Source organism: Sinocyclocheilus rhinocerous, unplaced genomic scaffold, assembly GCF_001515625.1.
Source record: "Sinocyclocheilus rhinocerous isolate Xijiao unplaced genomic scaffold, SAMN03320098_v1.1 scaffold1131, whole genome shotgun sequence".
In the NCBI taxonomy this organism is placed as follows: Eukaryota; Metazoa; Chordata; class Actinopteri; order Cypriniformes; family Cyprinidae; genus Sinocyclocheilus; species Sinocyclocheilus rhinocerous.
This window is the reverse complement of record NW_015638568.1, coordinates 289,983-300,036: the sequence shown is the minus strand read 5'-3', so window position 1 is coordinate 300,036 and position 10,054 is coordinate 289,983.

Sequence of the window (10,054 nt, the reverse complement as noted above, 5' to 3'; positions counted from 1 at the left end):
TGTAACTGCACTGGTCTAATGAAATGATAGCCACGCTTCATACAGATGTCTTTTTGTTGTTTATTGGTCTCTCTGTCTCTGTCTCTTTTCAGCAGACACCGTGAAAACTACAAGAAATAAAGCATATAATGTTCAAAATATGCATTTAGGTTGAGTCCTTTTCAAGTCTTTCATGTAAATGTCCGCTGATACACAAATGCAACAGATTTAAAGATTAATTACCGTGTGCGCCCTCTTAGACCATGCAGATAAAGGTACTCTTTTTCAGGCTCTGCATACCATTAGTTTCTCTGCATCCATGTTACTTCAACCCATAATGCAACGGTCCCGCGTTCAACTCAACCTGGTCATGTGACCTGTTACGCTTCAATAGTAACTTCTTAAAGAACCCCTAAATTTAAACATTTTAAGGGAATACATTCTCTACTTATTAACTTGAATCTTACGTACATACATTTTAGTCAATTATTTTTAAACAATAAATGAACTCAAATTGACATCAATTTTTAACAGAAACATAAATATGCACATCTCTTTGAAAACATGTCTGTTGACAGTTACAATTTTGTTTTAAAGCAGCAAAGTTTGAAAAACTATTGAACAACTGAGCAAACATGTTACAACCTTTCCAATCTCTCCTACTCTATGTGCATGTGTCTTTTGCTGGGAAGCGGCTTAGTTATTGATTAAGGTTACTGTAGTATAAACAGTTTAATGGTGTTACATGCAATGTGCCTTTTATCCCTTAGGTGGCGATAGAGGGTTAAAAGGGGAGTTTTGTTATAGTCCTGGTTCTAGTTGGAGAGAGAGCAGTAAAGAGGGCTTAATAAAAGAATGGCAGAGAGGATGGGAAAAGGAAATCAAGGGTAGACATTATTTTTCTATTCAACCTAAAGTTAAGAAAATATGTTTTTGTACTTGTCCATCTCGTAGGGACTCAGTTAAACTGTGTAGATTGAGGTTGGGGCACTGTGGGTTAAATTACTTTTTGTATATTGTAGGAAAGCATATTTCTGGATTATGTGAATGTGGGAATATGGAAACAGTAGGGCATGTTTTCTTGGAATGTAGGAAGTATAATGCAGAAAGAAAAGCACTTTTTGATAAATTGGCAGAATTTGGAGTTAAAGTGTTTTCTGTTACTTCTTTGTTTGGACACAGTGATACACATAAACTGATCTCTGAGGTAGTTCTTCAGTTCTTGCATAATACAGGACTGTATATAAGAATTTAGTTCAAACTTTGACCTGTGGAGGGCAGTAATACGCCCAGTAGCGTCTACACTGCCGGAAAGATATAAGAAGAAGAAGAAGGTCATGTGTAGATAGGAACATGAGAACCCTATCAGGTTCGCTCACTTGACTCCAATGAAGTGGAATCCGGATTTTATTTTGAAATTCAAGACCGGAAGTGGCTTACTGCGGCTAGATTCCCATTGATGCCAATGGTCGATTTGCCGGGATACGAAACGGATGGAGAGTGCAGACGTCGTGTTTACGGTAAATCTGCGATTTTTCATTTGTAAACACAACAGTGCTGCTAGAGTAACGTTTTCGTCGCGTTCACATTCATACAGTTGCAGAATTACTACCGTTAATGTGTATCTGAGAGAAATGATGGACGTCCTCAGAACGTCCGCCAGCGAACGTTACACAGCGGACCAAATCCGGACGTCCTCCGAACGTCCGCCAGCGAACGTTACACAGCGGACCAAATCCGGACGTCCTCCGAACGTCCGCCAGCGAACGTTACACAGCGGACCAAATCCGGACGTCCTCCGAACGTCCGCCCGCGAACGTTACAAAGCGGACGTACTGCAGACCTAAACGGACGTTCGGAACGTCCGGGGGACGTCCCCTGTTTGCTTGGAGTGTACTTGTCCTTCTCGTAGGGACTCCGTTAAACTGTGTAGATTGAGGTTGGGGCACTGTGGGTTAAATTACTTTTTGTATATTGTAGGAAAGCATATTTCTGGATTATGTGAATGTGGGAATATGGAAACAGTAGGGCATGTTTTCTTGGAATGTAGGAAGTATAATGCAGAAAGAAAAGCACTTTTTGATAAATTGGCAGAATTTGGAGTTAAAGTGTTTTCTGTTACTTCTTTGTTTGGACACAGTGATAAACATAAACTGATCTCTGAGGTAGTTCTTCAGTTCTTGCATAATACAGGACTGTATATAAGAATTTAGTTCAAACTTTGACCTGTGGAGGGCAGTAATACGCCCAGTAGCGTCTACACTGCCTGAAAGATATAAGAAGAAGAAGAAGAAAAAGAGAGAGAGCAGTTTTGTTTGTGCTGTCTGAGTAGTCACAAGTGTTCCTGTATGCTGAAAGCAATCTGATGTTAATAAAGCAGAGACGTTTACGAAAATATGTTGCTTTATTGAAACATCACATGGTGCCAGAAGTGGAGTGCTGTTAACTCCATGGCAAAGTTTCAGCCCCCGGACAATTTTGACTTTAGCCACCCCGAAAGATGGCCAGAGTGGCGTCAAAGATTTCGCCGTTACAGGATAGCCACTAAACTGGACAAGGAGGAGGCTGAAGTACAGGTCTGTACGCTGCTTTATTCAATGGGAAAAGAAGCTGAACAAGTGCATCAGACATTTACGTTCGGAGAGGGAGACCGAGAGGATTATGATGCAGTAATCACAAAGCTCGATGACTACTTCGTACCCAAAGTTAACATTATTCATGAGCGTGCACGATTCCACATCAGGGTTCAAAAGCCAGGTGAAATGGCAGAGGAATATATTCGCAGCCTGCACAAGCTAGCGAACACATGTGACTTCGGAGCCGCGAAAGATGAAAATATTTGCGACAGGTTGGTGATCGGGATTCTGGACCATAAACTGTCAGAAAAGCTTAAAATAATGCCCGATTTGACACTCAGAAATGCCATAGAGCTCCTGAGACAGTCTGAACAAATTCGTGGACATGTTAAGAACAAGCTGCCTGCGTTAGTGCTCAAATCAGTGAGGTGGCCGGTGTAGTGCCGAAATTTTCACCCTGCCAGATTATGCATCCCCTAGTATTGGTAGGTTTAGGTGTAGGTGTGGAGGAGGGGTTAGCATTAGGGATGGGGTTGGGATTAGGCAATCAGGTAGCGACTTCAACGAGGGGCTGCATAATCTGGCAGGGGTGCAGAATTCGGCACAACACCGGCGGCAGGGGAAAAACTCATCACAGTGAAAGAGGCAGACAGCACCGTGGCTCAAAGAGAAACCAGACAGAGCATACAACTGAGTGGAAATGTAAAAGATGCGGCAAAAATCACGGAAAATCTGTCCAGCAAAAAGTGCAGAATGCCGCAAATGTAGGAAAAAGGGTCACTTCGCTGCAGTTTGTAGAACCCGGGCAGTCCATGAAGTCAACAAACCACAAGAGGGCAGCAGTATAACACACTTTCTGGGTGAGTTAACTCACATTGATGATAAAAGTGGAGCATGGATAGTCACTCTCCCAATACAAGGCATTGAGATAGACTTTAAGATTGATACAGGCGCAGACATAAGTGTAATTTCTGAGAAAACCTTCTCTCTTTTGAAGTACAAATCACAACTCAAAAGGGTAAATGTGAAACTTGAGAGCCCAGGGGGTGCATTGCACTGCAGAGGACAATTCAAAGCCATGACTTTAAAGATAAGCAGTACAGTTTTGAAACATTCGTTGTGACTGGTCACCATGTAAATAATCTTCTTGGTCGTGATGCTGCAAGTGCAATGGGCTTAGTGAAGAGGTTAGTAGAGCTCCAACCCATTTCTTCTTCTTCTGAACTGGGGTTAGTAAAGATTAAACCCATCAAAATCTGCCTGAAAGAGGATGCTGTACCGTACAGTGTACACACTGCAAGACGGGTATCTGTGACCTTGCTCCCTAAGGTCAAGGCAAAGCTAGAGAGAATGGTACAATGCGGTGTCATCGAGGAGATCACCAAGCCTGCTGAGTGGTGCGCTCCTATGGTGGCTGTCCCAAAGAAGACAGGGCAGATTAGAATTTGTGTCGATCTAAAACAACTAAATAAGGCTGTAAAAAGAGAGAAATTTGTGCTGCCAACAATTGATGACATTCTTCCTAAGCTAGCACACGCTCAAGTTTTCTCACTTCTCGATGCAGCTAGTGGCTTCTGGCAGCTGCCACTGGATATAGACTGTGCCAAGCTAACAATCTTTATCACTCCTTTTGGGAGATATTTCTTCCGCAGACTACCCTTCGGGATCACCAGGGCACCCGAAATCTTCCAACGGGAGATGTCAGCCATCTTTAAAGACTTAGAAGGGATTGCAGTGTTCATGGACGATATTTTAGTGTACGGCAACACCCCTGAAGAACATGAGCACAGACTGCATAGGGCGCTGGAAGCCATTGATCGAGCTGGTCTCAAGTTGAACACTGAAAAATGTCTGCTGCGACAGAGTCAACTCAGGTACTTAGGACACGTCATAGACAAGGAGGGCATACGCCCAGATACAACAAAAATCGAAGCTATCACGCACCTGGAAAAGCCACAGAACATCTCAGAGCTAAGGAGAATGCTTGGAATGATTCACTACTTGGACAGGTATGTTCCTCATCTCTCCAATGTCATTCGACCTCTCAACGAGCTGTTGAAACGAGATGCAGTATGGTACTGGGGACCTGCACAAGAGGAGGCGTTTAATAATGTAAAATGTCTAATCACAGAAGCTCCTGTTCTAGCATTCTATGATGTCACAAAGCCCACAGTCGTCAGCGCAGACGCGAGCAGTTACGGTCTGGGGGCGTTTTGCTGCAGGACTATGACGGACAACTGAAACCGGTGGCCTACTGCTCCAGGGTGCTGACTGATGCTGAAAAAAGGTATGCCCAGATCGAAAAAGAGTGCCTGGCGGCTGTGTGGTCCTGTGAAAAATTTTCACGGTTTCTGTATGGATTGGAGAGTTTTGTCCTGCAAACCGACCATAAACCACTCATCCCGTTGATAAATGCCAAGGATCTCGATTCAGTTCCCCTGAGATGTCAAAGACTGTTACTGCGAATGATGCAATACAATCCTGTTGCACAATACATACCCAGCAAACAACTGGTGGTCGCCGATACGCTGTCACGACACCCTCAGCACACCATTTAGACAGAGAATTCCAAACTAGTGCAAGAAGTAGAGACTTATGAGAATGCAGTCAGCGATGTGTGGCCAATCTCCCAAACAAAGATGGAGTCTGTGAAAAGAAAAACAGAGTTGGATTTCGAGCTACAAATGGTGAGGAAATATGTGACTAATGGCTGGCCCAGGTATGCAGCTAATGTCCCTCAAGCCTTGAAATCATACTACAGTACACGTCATCACCTGTCAATTTTCCAGGACCTAGTGCTGTATGACGACAGGATCATAATTCCCCGAAAGATGAGGTCCGATATACTCCAAAGGCTGCACAGTGGTCACCAAGGCATTGTGAAATGTAGGGAGAGAGCCAAATGTAGTGTGTGGTGGCCAGGCTTAAGTAAAGAAATCCAGCAGCTCGTTAACAACTGCAAGGACTGTCTGGAATCAAGACCTACACAGGGGAAGGAACCACTTCTAACCACTCCTTTGCCAGACCGTCCATGGGAGAGAATTGGTGCTGATATCTGTGAAATGAATAAGCAGCATTACTTGATAGTCGTGGACTATTTTTCGAAATATATCGACATAGCTCACCTTCAGGACTTGTCAGGTGAAACAACATGTGCTTGCTTAAAGAACATGTTTGCACGTTGGGGCTGTCCTAACGTTCTCTTTACCAACAATGGACCACAGTTTAGCGGAAGGGCTTTTAAGGACTTTGCGAGAGACTGTGATTTTCAGCACATTACTTCGAGCCCTTATTATGCCCAGTCAAACGGAGAAGCTGAGAGGGCAGTGCAAACAGCTAAAAAGATTCTGAAACAGTCTGACCCATTCACAGTTTTGATGAGCTACCAAGCTACACCCATTCAAGCTACAGGTGTAAGTCCCGCACAGCTTATGATGGGTAGACAAATAAGAACCACAGTTCCCATTTTGGAGTCACACCTGCAGCCTGAGTGGCCCGATCTTCAGCAAGTGAGAAAGGCAGATCAAAAGGCCAAACTGAGCTATAGAAAGTATTACAACAAGAGGAACAGTGCCCAATCATTGCCTGAGATTCCATTCGGTACTTCTGTGGCTGTGAAACTGGATGATGAAAGAGAGTGGTTAAAATCCGGCACTATACTGAGAAAGTGTGAGACACCATGGTCTTACCTTGTTCAGTCTGAGACTGGAGTACTCCGACGAAATTGACGCCATCTAATGCCCACAGTCAGTGAAAAAGAACAGCCACTGGTACAAAAGGAAACTAATGGTCAAGATCAACATGTGACCACTACACCTAATCATGCCCCAGACATTCAATTGCAAGATGAACAATCAGAAGCTTGCTTACCTGAGTCTGATTCCAGCCACACTACAATTACTTCACCGGAGAGGGTGAAAACTAGGTCTGGACACGCTGTCACAATTCCACAGAGATACTGAGATTTTGTGTGAAAATTGAATGAAAAGAGAAAGAAAAGAAATTAGTGGGGGGGAAAAAAGTAAAATTGAATATTGTTATAACCTACAGTAATTTCCTGGTTCAATGTTACAAATGTTAAGTAACTCATAAGGAGGGGTGATGTAGTATAAACAGTTTAATGGTGTTACATGCAATGTGCCTTCTATCCCTTAGGTGGTGATAGAGGGTTCAAAGGGGAGTTTTGTTATAGTCCTGGTTCTAGTTGGAGAGAGAGCAGTTTTGTTTGTGCTGTCTGAGTAGTCACAAGTGTTCCTGTATGCTGAAAGCAATCTGATGTTTACGAAAATATGTTGCTTTATTGAAACATCACAGTTACTAGCAGTGTATACTAGCATTCAATATTTCTCCATCAGCAGATCTGAGTACAATACAGAAACTTTATGCAGGTAACTTCAAATGATTATGATGAACGTAAACTTAGATTTTTTCAGATTGAGTCTTTAAATTGGCTGCTTGTATTTAATCTCTGTACATGTGTTTCTTTTGCAGTGAATGTGATTTTGGATCCTAACACAGCTTAACCCCGGGACACACCAAGCCGAAAAATCTGAGGTTTCAGCTATCTCTAGCTCTCGACAAAAGTTCGGGAAAGCCCCTTGAGCCTGTCGCTGTAGTATCCAAGATTTCACCCATTTAGTGCGGTTTCTCCGAATTTTACGCCTCCTATTCCTCTTTTCTTCTTCTACAATAGCAAGACCAAGTGCTGACAACGCCAGTGCCATTTGCAGATTATCAGACATATTTGCACAAGCGAATCCCTCTGTGGTGAGCGAAAAAGTACTGTGAAAATGGTACGCAAACGCTGCTTTGTTTACAGTTTGTATGTGTGCAGTACTAGTTCCGGTTTCCCTTTTTGGAACAACAATACAAACTACTGCCACCTACAGGTATGGAAAGGTATATCCTCTCATGCAGGCGCAGAATGCATGTTCTAGTTTGCAGTCGGCTGTCGTCTGTTTGGTGTGTTCAAGCACAGCTTTTTGGCCCAGACGGGCCCAGATGCAGCCGACGCGAGGCGACAACACAGTCGGCTTTCGTCGGCGCAAGTTGGTTGACGTCGGCTTGGTGTGTCCCGGGCTTTACCCTAAACTCATCCTGTCTAAAGACGGAAAACAAGTGAAGCATGGTGGATCCTGGAGAGATGTTCCCAATAACCCTGAGAGATTTGACTCCTCTGCCTGTGTCCTGGGAAAGGATGGGTTTTCTTGTGGGAAATTTTATTATGAGGTTGAAGTCGGTGAAAAAACTGAATGGGACTTGGTGTGGCTAGAGAGTCCATTAAGAGAAAGGGGAAAATAACAGTGTGCCCAGAGAATGGGTTTTGGTTTATTTGAAATGGAATGGGGGTGAATATGTGGCTAATGAATCTTGTCCTGTTTCTATTTCCCTAAAAGACAAGCCCCAGAAGGTGTGTTTGTGGATTATGAGGAGGGTCTGGTCTCCTTCTACAATGTGGGGACCAAGGCTCTTATCTACTCCTTCACTGGCCAGTCTTTCACTGAGAAAATCTATCCATTTTTCAGCCCTTGCAACAAAAGAAGAGATGAGAACACAAAGCCTCTGATCATATCTACTACTAGTTAGTGCAATTATTAAACAATCCTTTTAAAAAAGTTAATGCAACAAATAAATGCCAGGGGTTACACATCGCCCCAGATTGAACCTCTAACCTTTCTCAGAGGTTCAACTGCTTAGCTAGATCCACATATTTTAATCAGGGTTTCCACGGGTCTTAAAAAAGTCTTAAAAAGTCTTACATTTAGTTGTATCAAATTTAAGGCCTTAAAAAGACTTAAATTGTACAAGAAAGTCTTAATTATGATTTCAGGAGGTCTTAAATTTGGGGACGGGAAGACCAGAATTGCGATATGGCTGAATGTGACGATTAACTTCAAAAGGCTAACGTTATGATTTCATGAAATAAACATGAGCCCTGCACGTTCAAAGTGCGGTGCTGCCCTGCTTTGTGTTCTGCCGTTACCGGGGAAACAGTTCTATTTCTACCAAACGCTCCACCTGCTGTCAGAGAATGAATGAGCATTTTCAATAAAACTTTTGTTTTGTTCAGAGTTCAGACCAATGCGAAAATCAATCGAGACTCAAACCCGCAACCTTTGGGTTACGAGTCCGACTCTCTAACCATTAGGCCACAACTTCCCCATATCTATCCCCATTATCTAGTATATCGCGAAAAGCAAACAAAACACCTAGCAGGTTAGACTAGTGCGTATGCGCATTTATAGTGCGTTCTTTCACTGCATGAATCAGTCTATTAAAATGCATTTAGAAATATATAATTCAAGATATGGGGCAGAAAATTTATATATTCATATCATTTCATATAGTTAATATCACATGAAGAGTGCCGTTTTTTCTCTAAAAGTCAGCATGATTACAACTTTTATACAACAATTCAATAAACAAGAACTTAATATTAAGAGACTTACGTTTTAGACACTATTGCCTGTTTTTGCTCTATTTCTCCAACAAAAATCATTCCAAACACGGCCACAGCGCTGTTTTGCGTCTCTGAGCAACAGGACGGTGTTTCGTTCCTGAATGAATCAACCGTTTAAATGATTATCGGTTAGCTCATATCACATCAAACCGTTCAAATTATTATTATTGTTATACTTTATTCTCAAATGATTAATGTTAACAACATCAGCAGTGGTGAGTATGAGTAGTGTGTATTAGCGTGTAGATTTCAATTTCTGCACAGTCTAATTTAATTTGTCATACTCTTCGAATTTCATATTAAGAAATTCTTTTAACCCAAAAAGCAAATTATGCTCCCTTTATGGATTACAATCCGCCATCAAAATTATACATTTAATTATTCTGGCTGCTGTGAGTAAAGGCTATAAACGATCGGCCACCTGCGTTGCCTGTTTTTGCTCTATTTCTCCAACAAAAATCATTCCAAACACGGCCACAGCGCTGTTTTGCGTCTCTGAGCAACAGGACGGTGTTTCGTTCCTGAATGAATCAACCATTTAAAGCTGCAGTCCGTAAGTCTTGCCTCTTTGTCACCATCTCTGTTTGAAAACCTGGAATTGCAGCTGAGTGCGGAATTATCTCGCTTGCGTGGGTTGTGAGTGGGCGCGGCTCCAGCGCGGATGAATCTAATGTTCTGAAGAGTATGTGTGGCAGTCAGTCACCGCACCTGTGTGGATATTTACTGTACTTCGCAATCACAGATTCTAGCCTACATCTTGGAATATGACCCAAATAAGAATTTTCACAGTATATTGCCATCTGGACAAGTAAGTAACAAGTTTGCCACGTTGTTCTGACCAACTGAGGAAAAAAGCATTACCATAAATCTTGCTACCAATGGTGATTAAGTCTAAAGATCGGTTAGCTCATATCACATCAAACCGTTCAAATTATTATTATTGTTATACTTTATTCTCAAATGATTCATGTTAACAACATCAACTTCTTTATGTTTACAGACGTGACGTAATGACGCAGCGGCATGCTCGAATTTCCCA